General features: G+C 44.2%; 1 protein-coding gene and 1 long non-coding RNA gene across 3 annotated transcripts in view; one reads left to right on the top strand and one right to left on the bottom strand.

Annotated features, from left to right (window-relative positions):
- DIXDC1 (DIX domain containing 1) overlaps positions 1–5,692 on the bottom strand; it is a 226,577-nt gene extending 220,885 nt beyond the window's left edge. The window contains exon 1 of the mRNA XM_068240948.1: positions 5,424–5,692. The gene's annotated coding sequence lies outside the window, so the exon portion shown is untranslated. The remainder of the gene's footprint in view (positions 1–5,423) is intronic.
- LOC137521555 (uncharacterized) overlaps positions 5,673–24,014 on the top strand; it is a 119,950-nt gene continuing 101,608 nt past the window's right edge. For both annotated transcript variants that reach the window (XR_011022151.1, XR_011022150.1), the window contains exons 1-2: positions 5,673–5,895; positions 11,129–11,190. This is a non-coding gene — a long non-coding RNA (uncharacterized lncRNA). The remainder of the gene's footprint in view (positions 5,896–11,128; positions 11,191–24,014) is intronic.

Below are 24,014 nucleotides of genomic sequence, written 5' to 3'. Positions count from 1 at the left end.
TGTTCAACTTTTAGAAGTCGGCTCACATTCTGTTCTGGAGCCAACTGTTACACAACTAAAAAGAGAGGGAATTCTCCCTAACTGGGGCAGACAGCAGCCAAGATCTGACAGAGGCTCTGACCCTTCCTACACTGTTCAAAACTAAGACAAATATACAGCTCTGTTCAAAGTTTAGCTTCATTTCAGCCAGTAAAATCCATTAAAAAAATTAACTAGTTTTTCTCAATTTGAAAGAAAAACTCAATGATAAACATTGACAAAAATAAAATGAGGAAAAGTAACCATCAATCAACTAACCAACCAACCAACCAGAATTCTGCTTTCATTTTTCAGCATGCTGAAATATGGAAAATATAGATATAGGTGAAATCCACTCCACCTCCCTGGAGAAAAGACTCTGAACAGTGCAGGTCAAACGTGTGTATGCTGAAAAGATGTTGGAGGCCACCCAATGTTCAAAGTATAAAAGTATTTTTTTATTGGGTCAAATACCGAACATCAAGATGCCCGCTTGCAAGTTTTGGACTCACACTGGCCCTTAATTCGAGTCAAGTGTATAGGCACGTTAGAATCATTTGAATAGACCATGGACTCCTCCCACAGGTGCCCCACCTAAAGGCGGAGAGGTAGCCCCATACACACAATCAATAAAATCAATGATCAAATGTTAAAAACAATAACAAGGAGCAATATAGTCTATTGAATCAATCATAGCAGGAAAATGAGCGGATCAGTCAAAAACAGTCCCATCAGTCTGCCAACAGCCTATACTCACGTAATACTGTCGGCAGAACAACTGTGCCGCGGGAAGGTCTGACGGACCCATCGTTTGTTACAATAGTGCGTGTGTACGCTCCCTAATACACTAAATCCTGCAGTGCCCCTTTTAGAATAAAAAGTACCTTTACCTAAGCAGCCTTGTCCCGCAAAGCTGTCCAGAAGACCCCGCATCACTCCACTTCCAGCGCCTGGCCCCGCCTCCCATCAGAGAAAGATGCCAAGCCATTTACTGATAATGTCCCGCTTGGGCTTCCCATTCGTTCACTTATCATCCTGACCGGCAGGACCTGCAATGGTATTTTTTTTTTCAATTGAATATCTTTACTAAATAGGTAAAGAGTCAGAACAGACTCCCTTTACCTATTTCAAGGGAACCTAAACTGAGAATGATATGGATTTTCCTTTTAAAATAATACCAGTCAGAGCTGGGACAAGGTCCTCCGGCACCCAAGGCTGAGACACCAAAGTGCGCCCCTCCATCCCTCCCACCCCCCAGCCATCACACACTGATTGCTATTAGACTAAGAGGTGCCCCAGGGCCCCAACACCTTAATCTCTAGTTATATGGCTTGCAGTTACTGCCATGTATCCCCTTTTCTTATCTCTCTCTGCTTCAAACACAATAGGGGAATGATAGCTGAGTGAGTTGTGCGCCCCCTCCTTCACTGCGCCCTGAAGCTGGAGCCTCTCTCGCCTCTGCCTGGCCCTGATACCAGTTGCCTGACTCTCCTGCTGATCCTGTGCCTCTAATACTTTTAGCCACAGCCCCTCAACAAGCATGCAGATCAGGTGCTCTGCCTGAAGTCAGACTGGATTAGCTGCATGCTTGGTTCAGGTATGTGAATAAGCCACTACTGCAGCCAAAGAGATCAGCAGGACTATCAAGCAAATGGTATTATTTAAAAGGAAACACCAATATCCCTCTCAGTTTAGGTTCCCTTTAAATCCTAGTGCTTTCTTAGTAAAGAAGGCTCCCAGATGCCAAAAGCAGCCCACAGGACATAGGTGATACGTCACCTCTGGTGAAGAGCTTACACCTCTGTTTGGTGGAAAGCATCGCTACCCATGGAGGGGGGTTTGGGGGCGATTATATAGCCAAAGCAAGTTCCTAATGATCTGGGGGGGTGGGGGGGAGGGGGGTTAACTGAATTAGGTGACGCTCCCTGATTTAACGCTGGTGAGTTTGTGAATTGCATAGGGCCCGTCCTGTCAGTTTTGCATCAGTTCTACCTGACTGGACTGGAAATGTACATCTTTTATGTGTAAACAAAGCCTTAGAAATACATACGACACTGATACAAGACTGATAGGACAGGCCCGGACCAGATATGTACAGATTTATGTGTGAACACATCCGTAGAAACATACAACACTGATGCCAACTGTGAAAATCTGACAGGACTGGAAACGTTTTTATGTGTGAACTAAGCATTTCTGTATTGCTTACTTCACACCTCATCTGCTTTGATAGGTTCACTGTAATGATACCTTCATTGAAGAGGTTACAACGTTTTTTCCAATCACTGTCAGAGGTGCTCAGTATATTTACACTTAGACTCAATTTTGAAAGGAGAGGCAGTGTTGTTCTTACTTCTCCTGAAGAAATAGGCAGTGTTAACTGGAAACAAGTTTTATTCAAGCAATAAAATAGACAATGCGTTTTGTGGGATCTTGACCTCTTCCTCAGGTCAATCTGACAACAGAGCCTTGCAGTCTGGCTGAACAAGCGTAAGCACCTCAATTGCAGTTATCATACACATCCTCAGGAATAGCAGTGTTTGAGTTCAGGGCAGAGTAAAACTTCTCGATAATATGAGACTATTTATTCAGATCAGCCAGAATTGAATAGCAGTGACATTCAGGACAGCCAGCTCAGGTATGCAATCAGCTTCAGCCAATCAGAGACTTGCTTTATGTGTGGTGAGAGGGCTTTGATGGAAAATTGAAGGGGTTTAAGACAAATGAAGGGGTTCCCCTGCCATTATAAAGGGATTTGTGCATTCTTTTTTTCTTAGTAAATGTGGAGATGCACTTTTAACATTTCCAGTCAATTAAAACTTATGGTCTGGCAGAATATAGTCTTTCAAATTTGTGCAATTGAAATGTGTAGGATACAGATCCCTTGTGCGCTATTATTATGTTGTAATAAAAACAAAACTCAACAGCTGCTGAAATTTGGGAAGGGAGAATTGTTAAAAGATGTGATAGTAATCTCCCTTCCTGTGATGTTACAACATCATCCTGAGACTTACTGTCACTCACAAATGTGTTCAGAATGCAGCTGCTAGCTGAGGAGGAAAGCAGCATTATTGGGAAACAGCGATCAGTGTATATGCTGTACCTCCTCAAATCAGCCACTGCTTGTCTACCTGCATATGTCTCTTCATCCTAAGGGAACAACAAAGTCCTCAAGACTTATTTAGAGGTCACAACCGCCGCTGTTTTTCAGGTATATGTTAAAAGCCTGCTACTGACTTTCATTGACAATGCATAAGAAACAAGTAGAAGTAGGAAGAAGGCTTGAAGGACAAGTGTGCCAGGAATAGACAAAAGAGATAATGGGGAGGAAAATTAGAGGTGCATCTTACATCATAGGTCAAGGAATGGGACATCTGATGGAATAGGTCCCCCAGTTGTCAGAGCCTAGTGATGTCCTCAGAGACCAACATTCAAAGGTAGTGATTATTTTGGGGAATGTTATTGCTGTCTTGTGTCCCAATTTGTCCAAAAAGGAAGTGAGGAAAACTTCCCAAGAGTGACAAAGATAACCACACAATTTTTTTTTTAGAAAGGGAAGAGATATACAATAATCCCTAACTAGTTTTTCCTTTCCTAGAACTGGTTTTTAACAGCAGACTTCATGCCCTGAGGGCAATCACATTGTCCCTTGACATCCTGTGTCCGTGTTAAGATTTATAATTAGAACAAACATACAAGTACTGTACCTTTAAGGCCCATACACATGTTCAATGCATGTCGCTTGGCATGGGTTCAGAACCCGGTCCCTCAGCGACATTGCAGGGCCAAGGCAGTCAGACACACCACTAGCCTGTAGGCTAGCCACCTGTTCAATCCCTTTGCAGTAATGTCACGTATTGGCGGGGTAAGTGAGAAGAACAATAATCTAAACTGTAGCTCGGCATAAGTCATCTGCCAGGTCAGATAGATGGCCGTGTGGTCGAGAGGGGTTGGGGGCTGCTGTACACATGCTACATTCTCACCAGAAGCGGTCATTATTAGCCACCTCATCCAACTTTCATCTAGTGTGTACACAGAACTATAGGTTATGTTTCACACTGGGGCATTGCGTACCCTGTAAAAACCAGATCACAAAGCAACAGAGGGGATAAGTCCCATTGTGCGTTAGGCACATGATGTACGCATACAGTATGTGGAAAGTATGCTTCACTGCAAATGTAAACATGAACACTGGCATCAATTCACTAAGCTTATCTCCTGTCTTTAATAACATTTCTAGAGTTATCACCATTTTACCTGAGACAAACCTAAAGTTAACTCTTCTGTCCTTAAGTTAAGGTGAAATCTCTAAAGTTAACTCTTCAAACCTTAAAATAACTCCAGAATTCTAAAGTTAAACACAGGCTGTTAATTAACTGTGTGTGAAAAAAAACTACAGAGGAGGTAACTTAAAGTGAACCTTAAGTGAAAAAAAGAAATTGAGTTTTACTCACCTGGGGCTTACCTCAGCCCCCTGCAGCTGATCGGTGCCCACGACGAGTCGCTCTGATGCTCCGGGTCCCGCCGGCGGCCACTTCCGGTTTCGCCGTCAGGACCCGTCAGGCTGGGGAACGCGGCTGATTCTACGTGTTCCCAGCCAAAATAGCACCCCTATGCGGCCATAACTCTCTCACTGTGTGGTGGTAAGTTTTCTCTTACCGTATTATCTCCAGCATGATCTTAGTGAATTGAGGCCATTGTCCAATACCACACAACATGCCTTGCGTTACACCATCAGATTCCACTGCACTGCTAGCGTGCCGATGTGAACTTGCCATTGCAGTATAAGTGCATTGCGTTTCCTATGCGATTATATTGTCTAACGCATTGTGTCAGTGTAAACCTAACCATGTGCCAATCACACAATTCACCACCGATCAAATTAGGGCATGTTAAAGGGCAACTATAGTTTTGCCTAAAAGACTTAGTTTTGGATAACAGCCTGCCATTCCACTTTAAAGTAAACTTGAGATGAGACTGATATGAAGGCTGCCATATTTATTTCTTTTTAAACAATACCAGTTGCCTGGCAGCCCTGCTGGTCTATTTGGCTCCAGTAGTGTCTGAATAACACTGAAACCAAGCAGATCTGACAGTAATGTCAGACACATCTGATCTGCTGCATGCTTGTTCAGAGGCAAAGCCAGGTAACGGGTATTGCTTTTCGCTTCAGTTTTCCTTTAAATCTGATGAAACCAACATACCTAATCTACATATAACACAACTGACAAGAATTATTTCTTTACTGTCATTATTTTAAGTCAGACAAACAGTGCAAGAAGATTGAATTCAAATCTATACGTGTGTGGCCAGCATTACAGCACAAATGAAAATAACAATGGCCTAACTATTAACACAAACACAAATATACAGTGCAGCTGTAATGAGAGCAGACACATGCTTACCCTGTCGGCACAGGAGGCTGGGCTGCGATCATAAACCTTGGAAGAGGATGTGGGCACAGAGAAGCAGAAGTTGGCCCTGCAGGGAGGGTTCACTCTCACTACACTCTCTACACTCAAGTGGAGAATAGTGCAGAAGTCTCATCCTAATCTACACAACCCAGCGTGCTTCTGTTACTATAGCAACCAGAACACATTGAACTGGAAGGGGCGGACTCGGCTAGTGCAGTGCAGCCCTTCCTATCACATAACACTGTAGCCTACATGTTGTGCAAAGTTTCTTTACGTCAGCCTGCTATTGGTCAGAGCCGTGAAGAGGCGGGCTCTAGACGTGCAGTGTGATTGGCAGTCAGTGCCTATAGGAGAAGCAAGCAAGTGATGACATGCTGTGAGGAGGCTAGTGAAGTGAGGAGGACTTGTTTAGTGCAACGCACGCAGATCATGAGTTTGGCTGTGGCTAATGGATTCAATCATGGTAAATAGTAATAGATGCTTCTTATGTTATTTGTCGGGTTTTAGGTATAGTGATGACATCATCAGGATTGTAGTTCTCAGGCAGATGGGAAAAAAAGTAGTAGATGTCTGTTGTGGGACAGAAGCAACATTAAAAAAATACTACAATAAGAATGTCTGTAACGTCAAGATGCAGCAGATGTCATATTAATTAGATGTGTATACTAAAGTGAACCTGAGGTGAGAGGGATATGGAGGCTGCCATATTTATTACCATTTAAGCAATACCAGTTGCCTGGCTATCCTGCTGATCCTCTGTTTCTAATACATTCAGATCTGGTGTTTCTGACAATATTGAACTAATTCAGCCACTATATAATAGATGAACAGGGCTGCCAGGCAACTGGTATTGTTTAAAAAGAAATAAATGTGGCAGTCTCCGTATCACTCTTACCTCGGGTTCATTTTAAAACAGAATGGCAGGCATTTATCCAAAGCTAAAGGTGGCCATACACTTATAGATTTGCAGCAGATTCGTCCATCAGATAGATTTCTGGCAGATGCCTGTCAACTCCAATCTGACAGGAATCTATCTGATGTGTGCCACACACTAGGAATACATTTCAGATCGACCTAGATTTTCCATCCTGTCAGATAGATCAAATCAATCAAAATCGGCCACAAATCGATCGAATGGTGAATTTGATAGAATCGATTTCTATAGAATTGATCAATGGCTGAAATCGACCAGTGTATGGACCTTTTAAGGCAGGGCAGGGTTCCACCTCCATAGAAGGCTCCGTGTGACCCTGGCTGCCCAGCTCCTCTCTTCTCCAGGTTCCTTGTCACTCAGTGCCACCATCACTTTGATAGAGATCCAGCAGTCCCTCTTCTAACATGGGCACCAGTCCCCCCCACCCCAGTACTCAACTCAATAGTAGTAAGGCATAGGAATGGTGACAGTGCTGCTGCAGCTCACCAGACTAGTGAACGGGAGGATTGGGCTGTCCCCTCCTAGCTAGGTGGAGGCATTCCCCTCAGACATATTCTGCTGGAGTGGGAGAGAGGATCTAGAAACAGAATAGAGGAGCAGCAGGGACCAGAGGAAGCTTTTCAGGGAGGATAGTAGCATCTTTTCTATGCACACTGTTGTTCAGTCGGTATTCATTCCAACTCTTTATAGCACAGCAAGCCAGGCCCCTCTGTCCTCTACTACCTCTTGAAGCTTGTCCAAGTTCATGTTTGTTACCTCCATGATACTATCTAGTTATCTCATTCTATTTTTGCCCTCAATCTTTCCCAGCATGCGGGGGTTGATTCACTAAACTGTGCTAACTCATAGCACGGCCGTGCTAGTGTTTTGCGCGCTTTATAACACTAATAATGGTTTCCGCGTGCAAACGTGAATTTTTGCATGCAAAAATTTGCGTTTGCGTGTGGAAACCGTTGCGCAGAACCGTAGCGCGTCCGTACTATGAGTTAGCACGGTTTAGTGAATCAGCCCCATAATGTGAAAGGAGCCTAAATGTAGGCATATCTTTTAAATATTTTTCACAGTTTTTTATTTGTTGTTTCAGGTTACATTTATTCAAATGGTTGATGATGTACAGTGTACATTTTTCTACTCACATTAATTACTAATGACTGGTTACTCTATACCAGTGATTCTCAACATTTTATTTGTATATACCCTGTTTAAAACCCGGCATTTACCAAGTACCCCCTAGCATAGTAGATAAGGGTAGGAGGCGCCAAAGGTGTAGCTAATTTCACTATATATAGGTAAGAGCTTCTTACCTTATTCCGATCAGATTTCAAATAATGCACGTTTCTCATAAAAATAGATTGATTTTAATATGCACATCAGACAACGCGTTTCGTGGAAACAATCCAATTCATCAGGTCAATTTCAAGTGCCTTAAAGGATTGAACTGTGCCAATAATCCTGGGTGCCCACTCCCAAAGAGGAGTCCGCTTAGTCTTGCACCTCAATTGAGTTAAAAGACTGTTTTTTTTGTTTTGGAGCTGCGACCGTGACACCTACCTTGAGGAAAAGGACGAGTGAGGACGGCACTTCCTCACATGCGCATACTAGTGGTTGCTTGACGTGCAACCCACACTTGTGAGTATATACACACCATTTTACATATTGATTTAACCTAACCAGACGATACTGCAGTATATTGGGCTCCCGGTGTTCCTGTGTTTTTTTCTCGCACCCAAAGATTGACCCCTAGCATAGTACACATTATCATAAGTACCCTTTGGGAAATATATATTTAATCCTCATACATGATAATTGGTTCTAAACAATTTCCAAGCATTTAATATTGCTTTTAATTAGCTAAAATTCTAATTTGGTGTTGTTTAAATAAGATTTATCATTCTCTAAAACTCTAATTTTATTACTCTTGGTTAAGTATATCAAGCCCAAGTACCCCCTGGAACCATTAGAAGAAGTACCCCCTGGGGTACGCATACAACATGTTGAGAACCTAGGCAGTGGCGTAGCTAAGGAGCTGTGGGCCCCGGTGCAAGTTTTACATGGGGCCCCCCAAGCACTCTATATATAGCAATTGATACGGAGCACCAAAACCTGTCAAAGACAATCACAGCGTCAGAGGTGCAAGAAGGGGATGGGGAACAGTTTGTTAATGATTACTACTAATTAATGCATCTATAGAAGTGATTATTACCAGCACATGACTAATAAAGCGCTAATACTGCACTTGAGGGAGGGCCCTACGTGGCCCCTCTGGCCCAAGGGCCCCGATGCGGTTGCAACCGCTGCAATGCCTATTGCTATGCCACTGAACCTAGGCTCTATACTGTAGTATTATTGTAGTAATTATGGAGTACCACTAATCCTCCAATTCTTGTGAGACCCCTTGCCACATGCACCCCACCCCCTCCGCCGCAAATGTGCATGTGCACGCCACATGAGTGTGCACCTCCCTGTGAGCGCAGTAGGCAGCATTTGTAATATGTGCGCGCAGCACTAGATATAAAGATTAGATGTATGTGAGGAACTTATAAGAAAATAAACATGATAATTGCATGGCTCTAGCAGTCTTCACTTATTGCATGACAATGTAAGCTGTAGTCAAATACAAACCCTATAGGCATAGGAAGCTCAAATCTTCCTTAGTTTCTCTAATTATTTACTCCAGTGATTACTTAATATGAAAAAGGAGCAAATGACCTGCCCTCTCCAGGGCTCATACATGTACCCACACCTGTCTGTACCTTCTACAAGTACTCTTACCAAGGCCTTGTTCACATCTATGCAGCGCAGATGGCCGTGCGATTGGAACGCAATGTGTACAATCACACGCCATCTGCGCTGCTACCCACTGCACTGCTGATCCCATCCATTGACAGTGAATGGGTCAGCTCTGCGCTTACGGGCAGAATGCATGCAGCAGTATGCAAGCACATCGTACTGCTGTGCAGCGCATTTGATGTGAACGGCAGAAGGGCTGTCTATACCCTTCTGCCGTTCTTGCATGTTACCATGTCATATGCGCTTCCAATTGTGCAAGGAAGCGCGTATGATGTGAACAAGTCTATGACTAAAAGTATTAGCGGCAGAAGATCAGCTGAACAGCCAAGTAACTGGTATTGTTTAAAAGGGAATAAATATGGAAGCCTCCATAACTCTCTCAGTTCAGTTGCCTTTTAAAATTCCTAATCGTTGGCAATTAAGAGATGCATTTTATGTTTCACTAGTAAAAAGGCCCGCCCATTAAAAAACGGGCGCTAGGCCACGGCCGCTACCACCCGCAATGCGTGCACGGACGTGTCCCACTTGCTCATCCCCCACCGCTGTCCAAAGTTTATGCACACAGGGAGATGTTGCTTGCTTGGCAGTTGGAAAAAGCTGTTATTTCCCACAATGCAATGAGGTTCACAGACAGCAAACTGTCAGGTCTGGTCTGGTAGCAGGAACACACACAAACAGGGACAGGACGCAGAGACACAGTGGTTTTATTATATAGGATACTTTCAATAAACAAAATTATAATATGCAAATTAGAGGAGTCGAGTGGAATTCTAACCTGAGGAGTCAGAAGATTTTTGTACCGACTCCACAGCCCTGGCCATCTCTGCCATGTCCACCAGTACAGAGATGCCTCCCCTTCCCCTCCTGTAGTTCCATGTCTCTGTCAGCAAATTCATGTCCCTACAGTAGTGCCATCTTCTCCCCTTAAAGGACACCCAAGGTGACATGTGACATGATGAGATAGACATGTGTATATACAGTGCCAAGCACATAAATAACTATGCTGTGTTCCTTTTTTTCTTTCTCTGCCTGAAAGAGTTAAACATCAGGTATGTAAGTGAAAGTTTCTGTATGTATCGGCCTGGGTCAGACTATCAGATAACCCTCACTGATAAGTAATTTCAGCTATAAAACACTTTCCTGTCCGTAAATGGCTTCTGAGAGCAGGAAAAAAGATAAAAATGGTCAATAGTTCATAGATTTTACCTCTGGCATACTTCAATAAAGGTATCATTGAGCAGATACAATAAAACAGTAAAAAATAAAAAAATTAGATTTAAATGTAAAATAAAACTGGGGATATCTAAAAAAGTCATTTTTTGGAGAAGAAAGATAAATACGATTTTTTTATCTCATCAGTTTATTTACACCTCGGATGTCATGTGCTCCCCCTTTCCCAGCAGATCCATGTTTCTCCCAGTAGATCCATAAGGCCCCTTCCAGTTAGTGCCATGTCCTTCCAGGAGAGCCATGCTTGACCTCCAGTAGTGCCCTTTCCTCCCCTTGGTATAACCATACCCCCTTCGGTAGTGCCATTTTCTCCACTATTGTCCTCCTGGCTCCCCCCTTACAAAGCAGTGCGAATAATTCAGGTGAATTTGAAGAAGGTTAAAATGTTTTCTTTTATGTTCTACATCATAAACTTCCCAGCACACCTTTTTCCAAGCAACCATGCATCTTCTTATTCAATCTTCATGGTGCAAGGCAGTTATGTGGAACATCCAAACAGCATCATGCAAAACGCCTCCAACTTTTCTGGACCAACAGGGTTCCTTATCAGTCTCATTCTGAGAGAGGTGTGCTGGTAGCTTCATGTTTCTACTGGTATGTTGGATAGTGACAGTCACTTTGTTGCTGCAACACTCTTGTAAGCTAGTGGATATTTATGATGTTAAGATGTGATGTGACTAAATTAGCCTGTTTTTCTGTAGAAATGTCCACTCCCATTCTGTCTTATTTACTTTTTTCATAGGACAAGAAAGAAGGGAAGATTTCTATGGCAGAGACACATAAAGTCATAAAAACTCCTCAGAGGTAATAAAGAAATTTAAATATGATGTGTTTCATAATTGCCACTTTCAGCCAGCAGGTGATAAGTTCCAAACGAGAGTGCTAGCTGTGGTAGTTTTGTAAAGCAGCTTCTGTTCCTCATACACTCAGGGCCTGGATTTAGGCCAAGGCCCATAGGCCATGGCTTAGGGCACCACAGGAGCAAGGGCACCAAAGCAGCAGTATAAAATGGTGCAGCATTTGAAGGCTTGCAAATGCTGCAATGCAGGGAGATCAGGCGAACGCCTGACTGCGGTACTCGGCTGCTAGTCGCCTGCAGGGCCGGATTTAGGCCAAGGCCGCTAGGTCATGGCCTAAGGCACCAAAAGAGGAAGGGCACCAAAGCAGCAAACTGGTGCAGCATTTGCAAGCTTGCAGCTGCTGCAATGCTGGGAGGTCAGGCAAGCGCCTGATCGCGGTACTCTGCTACTAGCTGCCTGTGCCGCAGCCACCTTGCTCTCTGTGCACGTTTGCATTTTGGCCGGCAGGTATGGACTTGGGCAGCATTGGAGACGAAAAGGAAGAGGAAGCTTCTGCAATGGAGAAGAGCGGCGAAATAAGTGACACAGATGGCTGCTGCAGTGTGAAGGCGAGCTGGCTACCTATACTAAAAGGTGTGTGTGTGTGTGTGGGGGGGAAGCTGGAGGAGGGATTAAGGGAGTTATCTGGCTACCTATACTGGAGGGAAAGGGGGGATGAGTCATCTGGCCACATATACTAGAAGGAAGGGGGGAGATGTCATCTGACTACCTATACTGGAGGGAAAGGGGGGAGGAGTCATTTGGCTACCTATGGGGGGGGGGGGGTTCATCAGGCTACCTATTTTAGAGGGAAGGGGGGGAGGGGTCATCTTGCTACCTATACTGAAGGGGGACGGCTGGTGACAGTGGCCTAGGGCGGTAAAGAGTACAAATCCGGCCCTGGTCACCTGTGCAGCAGCCACCTTGCTCTCTGTGCACACTTGCATTGTGGCCAGCGGCTATGGACTTGGGCAGCATTGGAGATGGAAAGGAAGAGGAAGCTTCTGCACTGGAGATGAGCGGAGAAATGAGTGACACTGATGGCTGCTGCGGTGTGAAGGCAAACTGGCTACCTATACTGAAAGGGGGAGTGGGAAAAGGAGGGATTAAGGAAGTCACCTGGCCACGTATATTAGAGGGAAAGGGGGTAGGGGTCATCTTGCTGCCTATACTGGGGGGGGGGAGGTCGGGGGTCATCAGGCAGCGGGTGATAGTTTACTATTACCAGTGCTAGCACCTGGGAGGTTTGATACATGTTGCTGAGCATTTGTATATATATTTTTCCCCAGCTGGTGATAGTGGCCTTGGTTGGTAAAGAGTACAAATCCAGCCCTGCTCACACTATCTCACACAAGATGAGGCACAGACTAACCAGCAAGCTCATGGTGAACCAGAACTTATTGGAGTGTGTAAGGGGCTACAATTATCCGAAAAGCCCTCTTACTAAAATGCTATGGAAAACAAAAGTTTGCTTTCTTAAAGAGTAACTGTTAGTCCCAAAAATGAAATTTACATCTCTATTGCAATGTTTTATTTACTTTTTAAGGGAGCCAAAAAGGCAATGCAGAAGTTAAAAATCAATCTAATTTTTTTACTATGTAGCCTTTTACCCAGGACGCAAAGCCGCATAACAGATACTGCTGAGCATGCAGAGCATGCCCATGTCTGCCCGACCCCCTCTCCCCCCCAGGACCAGGTGCCGATATATTCTCACCCCAAACAGCTGACACGGAGAGAGAGCGGGAGCGGAGTACATCTACACACTTCCAGCGCCGCCACCGCAGAGCAGCCGCCGCCGAGTCACATGTGAGAGAATCACGAGCAGGAGAGAGATGCACGGCGGCGGCTACTCTGCGGTGGCGGTGCTGGAAGTGTGTAGATGTACTCCGCTCCCGGTCTCTCTCCGTGTCAGCTGTTTGGGGTGAGAATATATCGGCACCTGGTCTTGGGGGGAGAGGGGGTCGGGCAGACATGGGCATGCTCTGCATGCTCAGCAGTATCTGTTATGCGGCTTTGCGTCCTGGGGAAAAGGCTACATAGTAAAAAAATTAGATTGATTTTTAACTTCTGCATTGCCTTTTTGGCTCCCTTACAAAGTAAATAAAACATTGCAATAGAGATGTAAATTTCATTTTTGGGGCTAACAGTTACTCTTTAAAACAGAAAGTATTTGCGATAATTCAGGATGGAGTGAGCTCTGAGATGTCTCCCACAATGCATCACTGCTGAAATATGCAAATCAACCAGGACAACAATGGTTGATTTGCATATTTCAACAATAATGCACTGGGAGATATCTCGGAGCTCACTCCAACCTGATTTATCGCAAATACTTTTTGTTTTTTTAAGAAAGCAAACTTTTGTTTTCACACAAGATGGTCAGCGGGATTGCCCAGCAAGCTCATAGTGAACCAGAACTCCTAGGAGTGTATAATGCTGGGAATACACGGGTCGATCCGGCGGGCCAACCCCAGCCGCGCGTGCCGCGGATCGAGTACCGCTTGTCCCCGCCGGCGCTTCCTTATCAGCGCTTGATTCCCTGCCATTGTCTGCCGGCGGGGATCGAGCGGGCGAGGGTCGAGCGGCTTGATCGGGCCAGCTGAATATTATCAGCTGGCCGGATCAGCTGGTCGATACACGGTACAGAAACGTACCGTGTATCCCCAGCATAAGGTGCTGAAAGAGACCAAAAAGCTTCCTTACTATAATTCTATGCAAAACAGAAGTTTACCTTCTTAAAAGAGAAGGCAAACAATCAGCAAGCCAGGGGACTTCTCTTAAAGGCACCCATTGATGGTACAGGTTGTAGTGAACGATTATATTTTTCGATCACATTATTCAGATTGTACTGTATAAAAACAAAGAAACTGATTGATCCTGAAGATCACATTATCAATTGTTTCCTTAAAGTGGACCTGAACTCTTGCAGAGAACAGAAGGAAAACATATACAAAAGTTACCATGTATGTATTTAGAGAGTTTAGCATAATTTACATTATATAATATTATAAGTCTAATTCCCCCTAATCACCTTTGTAATTTGATCTCTCAGCTGGGTCAGCTCTGCCATGGCAGTGCAGCTAATTCCTAAATACAGGATGTTAACAATATGTCTGCTTCCATGAAAGCAGGAACTAAATAATAAATAAATAATCTGCTCTGCCTACAAACTAAGCATCAGGGATATAACCAAGTTTGAATGGTTTATTTGTGACAAGTTTTCATATAAACTATAATTGAAAGTCACCTTTAACTTCTGAACATAAAATAAAATTGCCCAAAAGCCATTATCCTCCTCATTCGTACAGACGATTCTTTGTAACCATTTGTGCTTTTGCATGCCAGATGTCTCAATCAATCACCACTTCTTTCAGCTAATGTATAGGCATGTTCATAGCTTCACATATTCTGTCTATCCATCTTAGCCTCTGCTGTCCTTTTCGTTTCCCTCAATTTTTCCAAGCATCAAGGATTTCTCAAAAGAATCCGGTCTTCTCATTGTCTGACCAAAGTATCTGAGTTTTAGTAGTAGTAGCCTAGGCATACTGTGTGCTGTGGTGCCATGCTGGGCACTGTGATGCCTCTATAGGGCATGCAGGGACTGTGGTTCTTCTATAGGGGCATGCTGAGAGTTGTGGTGCCTCAATGGGAGGCCCGTAGGAGCATGGGAGGGGGTCCACTAGAAGGTCAGGGAATGCTATGGGGGAACTGACAGATAACCTTTTTGCAGGCCATCAAAAAGCCAGACCAGCCAGCACAGAAGCCAGGGAACTCTGCCTAGTTAATGTAAGGCTTGGTGGTGTATTCTCCACAGTCAGCATGCAACGCATGAGCTGGCGTGGAGGAGGTACACACACTAGCACCAGGAAACAGGCTATCCCTAGTATAGTGGAGGGGAGGACTGACTCCAATAGGAGATTGTGGCGCACAGAGCCGGAGCAGATCTGACAGCCACAAACAATGCTTACGTTATAACGTCTCAGCGCAAAGTAGCGCTGAGCGCACAAACCAGAACTGAGGAGATCAGGACAGGTAGACAGAATGAACGCTTGCCAGCTAGCGGCTACTTAGCGACAGCAAGCGTCCAAAACCAGACAGACTGGAATGAGGCAGCCAATGCGATGCGGCGATGGCGTGCCTCACAAAGACAGGACAGGACAGTCAGAAAATAGCAGGATTAAGATAGATGAACGTAACACAGATAAATATACAATAAGTATGTTATCCTAGCGTATTACAATTACAGCTATCAATGAAACTATTTGTAACGTCTGACTAACATATGTATATATCGGCAATGAACCGATATATGACATAAGCAGGAACGCTGACTAACACTGGAGCAAAACAGGGAACAGGGCTCAGAAGGATTCGCTATCTCTTCGCAGAGATGAACGCAATCCACAAACGGTAACAGGACAGGATTCAGAAGGATTCGTTATCTCTTCGCAGAGATGAACGCAATCCACAAACAGTGACAGAACAGGATTCAGAAGGATTCGTTATCTCTTCGCAGAGATGAACGCAATCCACAAACGGTACCAGGAACAGGATAACTAGCTCAGCACGGGTGCTCACGGTACGCGCAAACTACCAAAACGTGCTGGAAGGCTGACTAACTGCACACAGGATATAAACAGTTCGTGTACGTATACATCAGCGACACTGATGTATTAACGTAACACAAATACAAGGAAAATAATAAACGTGCTGGTATGCATATATATTGGCAATGAACCAATATATGATGCAAAGACCAGCAAAGTATCTTTATAACAAGAAACACGATCGGGGGCTAAAGCGACAGCAAGGCAGGCTTAAGCTGAAGCTATGAAAACCCAAGGAAACCCTGCAGGAAGCAGATCTTTATACTGAGGTCATCCAATGGGAGCAGACATGCAGATTCCCACACAGGTGAATGATAATCAGTCACAAGCTGACAGCAGGGAAAGACAGACAAAACTATGCAGCTTGCATGGAAATAGATCAGAACTGCCTGAGCTGCAGCACTACTACTTCCAGTAATAGCTGCTGCAGCAGCGATCATTACAGTTATGTTGTTTATGTGATATTGCCTATTTATGTGATATGCTGCATTGGGGAAGTTGGGGGGGGGGGGGGGGGGGGTATGGGTTGTATTAATGGAGAAGGGGATTTATCCAACATTTTGCTGGGTAGGCCTACTTAGACCACTGTTAAGTTCATGTGAATTTGCTCCAACGGTGACTACACCCACATTATGGTGCGTGGCCACGCCCATTTTCCGGCTGGAGTGCACAAAAGTGCCCTGGATTTCTTCGAATTCTAGCAACGCCCCTGCGAGCCACACTTCTGTGCAGTCTGCAGTACTCCAAGGCAAGCAAACGCATTCCCCCGTATAGCCTATGGTGGTAACACATCTGCCCCGAGCTCCAGCCGAACCACAGCGGACCATCAGAGCAGACCCTACACTGTCCACTCCCGCTGGCTGCACGCGATCCAAGCCTTACTGACCAGTTGCAAGGACCACTATTTCAATAAAGTTGTAAGTTAAAATACATGTGTACATACATTTATAAGTAGCACATTTCCTCCATAGTAAAATGGAGTATAATTTACTTTTCTCCTATGTAGCTGTCACTTACAGTAGGTAGTACAAATCTGAGATTTTGGACTAGTTCATCTCCTCATAGGGCATTCTCAGTATTTTCTTTGTTCTTTACAAAAGCACTGTATGGTAAGGATGTATAGAAAAGATGTCGACCTGGCCGACCTTCCTACTCCCCTGCACACTATTTTGGCAGTTGGAATGAGCCACTGGTGTTCAGTTAGTGCGTTTGAAAAGAAAAAGAAAACCCTGAGCATCCCCTATGAGGAGATGGACAAGTCCAAAGCCTGATGTGTAGTCAAGTAAAAAGGGGGAGAGTTTATTACTAATTCCTGAGGTGGTAAATGCAAGATAAGTGTGCATATTAAGGTACAGAAAACAGATCAACATATTTTAATACAGATTTATGTAAATGTACAGAGAAGTAATGAAAATCTCTTTGACCAAATAACATGTAAGTGCTTCAGATCCAAATACAATATAGTGTTGGTGCAACCAATCAATGAGAATATCATATAAAGTGGGGTAACAAATGATACAGAAAACAAAATATACTGCATATGTAATATTATGAAGATCTGTTAGGCTGTGGACGGAAATTAGAAAGTGCACCTTCACATATAATGAAACAAGCCTAAACTACTGTGGATACTGTAGGTGTCTAGTGAGGGAGTGATATGCATGTGTTGGCCCCATTGATTCAGTATTTGGAGAACAGAGAGTGGAAGTTGATGTTCAATCAAGACCAAGTAGACTGGAACTAATAAGCAGCCCATGAATGCCCATTCGACCCCGATCTTCTGGCAAATGCCAGATTTGCCACAATGCCAGTCTGAACCTAACGATAATAGCCAGCTTATATTGGAATACCAGTGAAATCATGTGGACCATCTCCAGCAAAGCTCACAGCAAAGTTAGTAGTGTTTAGCTTCAGGCCGGTCTTTCACAATGGTGGAAGAGAAGAAAGTTGATCATCTTTCAGTATGTTGGAAAGGTCTATGTGACAAGTGACAGCAGGTTCCCTCCAGTGATAGACATGAGACACAAAGCAACATGTGATGATCTGTGCTATACTTTCATATTAGACCAGTCTCACAGTTTGATGTTTGAACACATCAGTGACTTTAGAGCCAAGTATTTTCAGCCCCGTTGGTTAAACCAGAGTTCCATTGGCGGCATTATAGTTTTTGCGTTGTCTGTCTTTACTGGTAGTGTTGACCTGATGCTTAGGGCTGTGCACTTTAGGAGGAGAAGGGCTTCTCGGTGGACGAAAGTTGATAGTGGCATACTCTGTAGTCTCAACTGGCTTTGGTAAAATAGGTGGCTTCTTCTTGGATTGACCTCTCGATTGCCGTATGACCTCTATTTCTGCATACTGGACATTTTCTTCCACTGCATTTTTCTTTAGTCCTGATTTGTCCACAACTGCGTAAACAGGGACTTCGCCTGCTACTGTGTCATACATTGGAGCTTCTGGAGGTGGAGGATTCTGAGAGACAGGAACAGGAAGTCAGTAGATCAGCGTGTGTCAGCACTATAACCGTTAACATTTGTTTAGAGCGCCATCTGTTGGTCTGATAGTCAAGTTTGGTAAGTTGAAGAATGGACCCTTTTTGCTGCAGTGAAGTAAAGATAACAGTTCCCCAGAGAACAACAGGGCTTAGCTACTGATCACCTGGAGATCTTACTTTACTGCAACAGAAAAATGACAGCCTCTTCTGCTTATAAACACCTTGCCAGTCAAACCAGCAGCTAGAGCTCCAGAACAGCTAAACATATAAACATTTATAGGTAATACCTTATAAGGATATAAGAAAGGGGAAGGGAGGGGGGTGTTTCACTGCACTCAATCAAAAGGGGAGGGGGGGGGGAGGCGCTATGGGTGTACTAGACACGTATGAAAAGTAGAGGAGTAAAGGTCACTCATATGAAGCACCACTTTGTAAGGTGTGGTGCTTTATCTATGGGCGATCTTTTCTCCTCTACTTTTCATTTTTAAGTAATGCATGATATTTTCTAATGCTAAACATGGAGATAGATCAAGCAGACATTTAAAATTGTTTATCTTAAATGTTTTTTATACACTGTAATGATATTTCATATGAGCATTTTAGGTTTACTGTTTGCCCCGGGAAGGGGGAGCACTTAAAGAAAACCTGGACCATGATATAATGAATTGTATGTATAGTACCAATAATGAATAGAACATTATTTTTTTTTTTATTATAACATTGCATCAGTCTATAACACTTGCAGTTTTAAAACCACACACTGTCTTCTAAGCTGTTCAACAAAAAAGAAATAATGACCCTTTGAACTTTCCTGCAGTAAAACCTTATCTGTTTTTTGGCTGTTTAAGCGCTTCAGAAAACAGGACTGTATTCGGCACGGTGGGTCGAATGGCTCAGAGAAGCTCTTTTGTATAGATGGCAATTGACTTTTTTAACTCTTCCTGTACTGGAAAGCAATATGAGACTCTTTTCTTCGCTACTTATATTCTATTTATTAGCTGTACTACACATACAATTCATTATTTCATAGGGTTATTCGAGCTTCAGCTTTGCCTTAATCTAGTAATACCAGCTTGTAGAAGTTCACACAACAGCTGCTGCTCTAGTAAAAAACGGGAGGAGAGGATGACCCACACTGACCACTGTCCATCAGGAAGGACATAGTTCTCCTCCTTATAATAGAAACCCGTTCCCAAAATATATGGAGGCTGACATTCCTGCATTCCTCCTAGCAATGCTGCCTGTCTAACTGTCCTGCCGACTCTCTATCTTCAATACTTTCTGTATCACTGAACCAAAATGCGTATGCAGATCAGGTGACCAGGTATTCTGACTCCACTCAAAGAAATGAAGTGAAATCAAATGGCAGTTACCAATAGAATAAAGAGCAAGATAACACACTCCCTAACTGAGATCCACAGTGCATCCCATAATAATATAACAAATACAAAAATCAAAGGATTTGGGTATAAGGCATAAGGGCTCAAACCCACAAGCAGCCTTTTCTAAGTGCTAGTGATTTGAAAAGTTGTTGCTAATGCAATGCTATGGGGGATTTTTATACAATCACATAGTTCAAGTGGGATCACACCCACAGTATTACATTAGCAAGAGCTTTTCAAATCACAAGCGCTAAACAGCTTAGTAACGTACTGCTAGTGGGTTCCACGCCTAATGCCGGATATAACATTTAATCATATTTTGTCGTGTTTGGTCAAACTAAAAACAAAGATACATCACTACCGTGAATAAAAAAATAAACTTAACGTATTTTACCCATCTACCTTGGATTTAAGAATGGACATGTGGTGGATCCTTTAATATTAAATGATGATTGATAGAGAAAAGTAGGCGGGCACTACACCGCTAGTGTGTTTCCATAAAGGTATATAAACGACATTGAGGGCATCCGGAATAAAGACCAGGTTCAATCAATGTGGTTCATGCATGCTCAAAACCAAAAAACAACAATATGCATTACGAAAAAAGGAAGGAGCAGTTTGGCACTTGCATTCCACTAAAAAAGCTTTATTCTTGCGGCTTCAAAATTTCTCTTAAACATGTGCACATATAAATATCATGCTAAAAAAGTTCCTACCAGGTCCTTTGAGCGCTGTGGGGTGCAGAGAGCTTCTGAGGACGCTCAGTGAGCGAAACGGTCGTCAGGCCCCACACTGCTCCCACCACACCCCACAGCGCTCAAAGGACCTAATAGGAACTTTTTTAGCATGATATTTATATGTGCACATGTTTAAGAGAAATTTTGAAGCCGCAAGAATAAAGCTTTTTTAGTGGAATGCAAGTGCCAAACTGCTCCTTCCTTTTTTCTTTTTTCGTAATCCTTTTATATTAAAAGGGCTCCTAGATTTCATCATAATTCCCCAAATACATATGAGGGTAGTTACTCCCACCTTCCTGAGCTCAGTGTGGGCATGAGACCCTTGTCCTTGACATGGACAGGCGCTTTCCAAGTGAGAAAAATGGTTTCTGCACCACCGCTGCAGAGTCCCCTCCATGTCGTGGACCATGATCTAAGTTCTCCACATCAGTCATCCTGGCAATACCAACTGGCATAGGTGACAGAGGATGAAGAGTCCTTGAGATGGGGAAGGGCCTGTGCATATTTTTTTTCTTACTTTATATTTTTAAGTAACAAAATAATGCTGAGTCAGTTAGCAGTGCCGAGACACCTCCGCAGCACAGCCTCTCGCTCACAAATTTCCTGCCTTGACTACTGCAATGCCCTTCTGTCTGGTCTCCCTATGACACGAATAGCCCCGCTGCAGTCCATCATGAATGCGGCAGCCAGAATTATCCACTCCTCCCATCGCTCCACCACGGCGGCTCCCCTCCATGAATCCCTGCACTGGCTTCCTATCCAGTCCAGAATCATATTCAAGATACTGTGTCGGACCTACAAATCTGTCCACAAAACCTGTCCAACCTACATTTCGGATCTTACTCAGAGGTACACACCTAGGCGCTCACTACGCTCCTCGAATGAACTTTGCCTGACCACCCCCCGCATCACCCATCCCCATGCATGCCTCCAGGACTTCTCAAGAGCTGCTCAAACACTATGGAACTCCCTACCTCCACCCATTAGGGCAGCCTCCTCCTTCAACATCTTCAAGAAGGCCCTCAAAACTCACCTTTTCACTCTGGCCTACCACCCCTCACAAGTGCTCTAAACCCGCAGCTGAACTCTGGTCCCCTACCTTTCGTGTCCCTACCTCTCCCTCTAGATTGTAAGCCTTTGGGTAGGATCCTCCTCCTATTGTGTCCTACCTGATCATGCACCTCCATTACTGTGCACCCATGCTATGCATCTGAGTGTACCTAACTTGTTTGATCTCCATGATCCATCCAGTGACTGACTAAGCATTACCTTTTACTCATACTGTGCTGCGTGATCTGGTTTTTCTTGTATTCTTGTATTGTCATTTTGCTGTATGTCACCCCTAAATATTGTCTGTAACCTAAACTAATGTCCAGCGCTGCGTAATATGTTGGCGCTTTATAAATACAACAAATAAATAATAAATCACCTGGCATTGCCTCTGCCATATACGGGTGATTTGCTTTAGGGCCCGTTTCCTAATACGCAGAGTTTCCCAGCAGGCAAATCGGGCAGGGAAACTCTGCCACAGGGAACAATGGCACTGCCGGCCGAATCGCTTGCGCTAGCGATTCTGCCGGCATTTCCATCCGAATTGGTGTGGGAGGCTGCGATTCCCATAGCCGTGCATGGCACGGCTGATGGGATTTGTCTGCGTACCCACAGACCCGGAAGTGCCGCCGCGCGTCTCGCAGATGTGTGCGGCTCAAGTGGAAACCGGCCCTTACTCGTTTTTGTGAGGCTAATCTTGTCCCATCGGCTGTAAAGAGCCAGCATTTGAATTTACCGATAACTTGCGCAGAATGCCAGACGTTGAAAGACTGACACCAAGTACCGTAACTCTTTTATCTCCTGCAGTTGCCTGTGAGCTCTACCATGTCATGCAAATGTCTGGCAGTTACAGGTTGGATGAACCCAGCAGAACAAGCCAATGGATAGGTAGAGCCACCTCTCCCCCCCCCCCCCCCCCCCCCCCTCCAGAACCCTACCATAGCTCCCAGGGCTGCTGCTATCAGTACATACCCGAGGCGACGTGATATGATGAGATAAACTTGTGTATGTAAAGTACACAACATATTAATAACCAGGCTGTTTTACTTGTTTTATTTTGCGGTCTGAAAGAGTTAATTTCTAGGCATGGAAGGGACAGCTTCTGTCCTGTCAGGTGCCTTGTGGGGAGTATAGTAAAGATAATTACAGCCGTAAAGGTTTTCCTGGCAGAATACAACTTCTGAAAGCAGAGGGAGATAAAATGCATGCACTATTGACCTTTTTTCTAAGTCTGGGAGAGTTATTAGGCTGGAACTGAGCAGAGGCAATAAAACATTTAATCTAGTTTGTAAACATTTAGATATAAAATTGAACCATGGGATATCTAAAAAAAGTCATTTTTAGGAGTACGAGCATAAATACTATCGTTTATCTCATCACTTTATTTTCACCTCGGGTTCACTTTAAATTTGCTCACTAACTATCCCCCTTTCTAGTGCCATAACACTTAAGGCCCATACTCACGGGCTGCAGAAGTTGCCTGTCGCCAGCACATGTGAGCGTGTGGGCGACAGGCCGGCGACAGCTCCTCGCCAGGTCCCTCCGCGTACACACGCGGAAGAGGGACCAGCGGCGAGGCGGAAGCTGTCGCCGACGTTCCTCCTCCCCCCGCCGGAAGCTCCATATGATACAATGGAGGTTGCTGTCGCTAGTCCGCGTACTCACGCGGACTAGCGACAGTTGCGGGGGAGGTGCGGCGGCGACTGTCGCCATGCGATTGAAAGTTTCAATCGCATGGCGACATGAGCGGCGGGCGACAGTTCGGGGTGCGCGCGCGTGCGGCGGCCCATACTCACGAGCGACCTGTCGCCGCAACACGCGCGCGCCGTGTGTTGAGGCGACAAAAGTCCCTCGTGAGTATGGGCCATAACTCTCCTACCCCACCACCACCACCGCTGATGCATAACACTGCCAGTGCCCAAACAACCAAACCTTATGGTGCCCATACACGATACAATAAAAACATTACATTTTCCTGTTTATTCGGCCATAACGATCGAATTGAATGAAACTCAAAATCAATTTTTTTTTCAATCAAGAAAAAGGAACGATTATCCGTTTTTTTCAATAAAAATCCGATCGGACGGAATAATCGAGCAAAATTATCTAATTGAAAACAATGAAAAAATCGTACCATGTATGGGCACCATAAAATAGGCAATCTGCTACTCAAAGTACCCCATGCGATCCGTACTAATAGGAGGTTGGTTCCTAATAGCGTAATGGCTGTCTACTGTTGGGTGCACTGTGCCCCAAAATCACTGACTTAGACTAGGTGCACACATAGCAGAAACGCTAGCATTGCATAAAACGCTGCGTTTTATGCACCAATGTTAGTCAATGGGCCGCAGAAAAAAACGCATTGGAATGTGTTTTGACTTTGGCGATTTTAAAATCGCTAGTTTTGTTGCATATTATGCATGAACGCATCAAAAGCGCACATAATGAAAGTCAATGAAAGCGCAATGTATTGTGTTTTGTATGTGTTTTTGATTCTTTTTTTATGCGTTTAAAAAAAAAAT

This window comes from Hyperolius riggenbachi, chromosome 6 (genome assembly GCF_040937935.1).
Source record: "Hyperolius riggenbachi isolate aHypRig1 chromosome 6, aHypRig1.pri, whole genome shotgun sequence".
Lineage (NCBI taxonomy): Eukaryota > Metazoa > Chordata > Amphibia > Anura > Hyperoliidae > Hyperolius > Hyperolius riggenbachi.
Note: the sequence above shows the minus strand (reverse complement) of the source record. Positions and strands in the feature narration are given on the sequence as shown.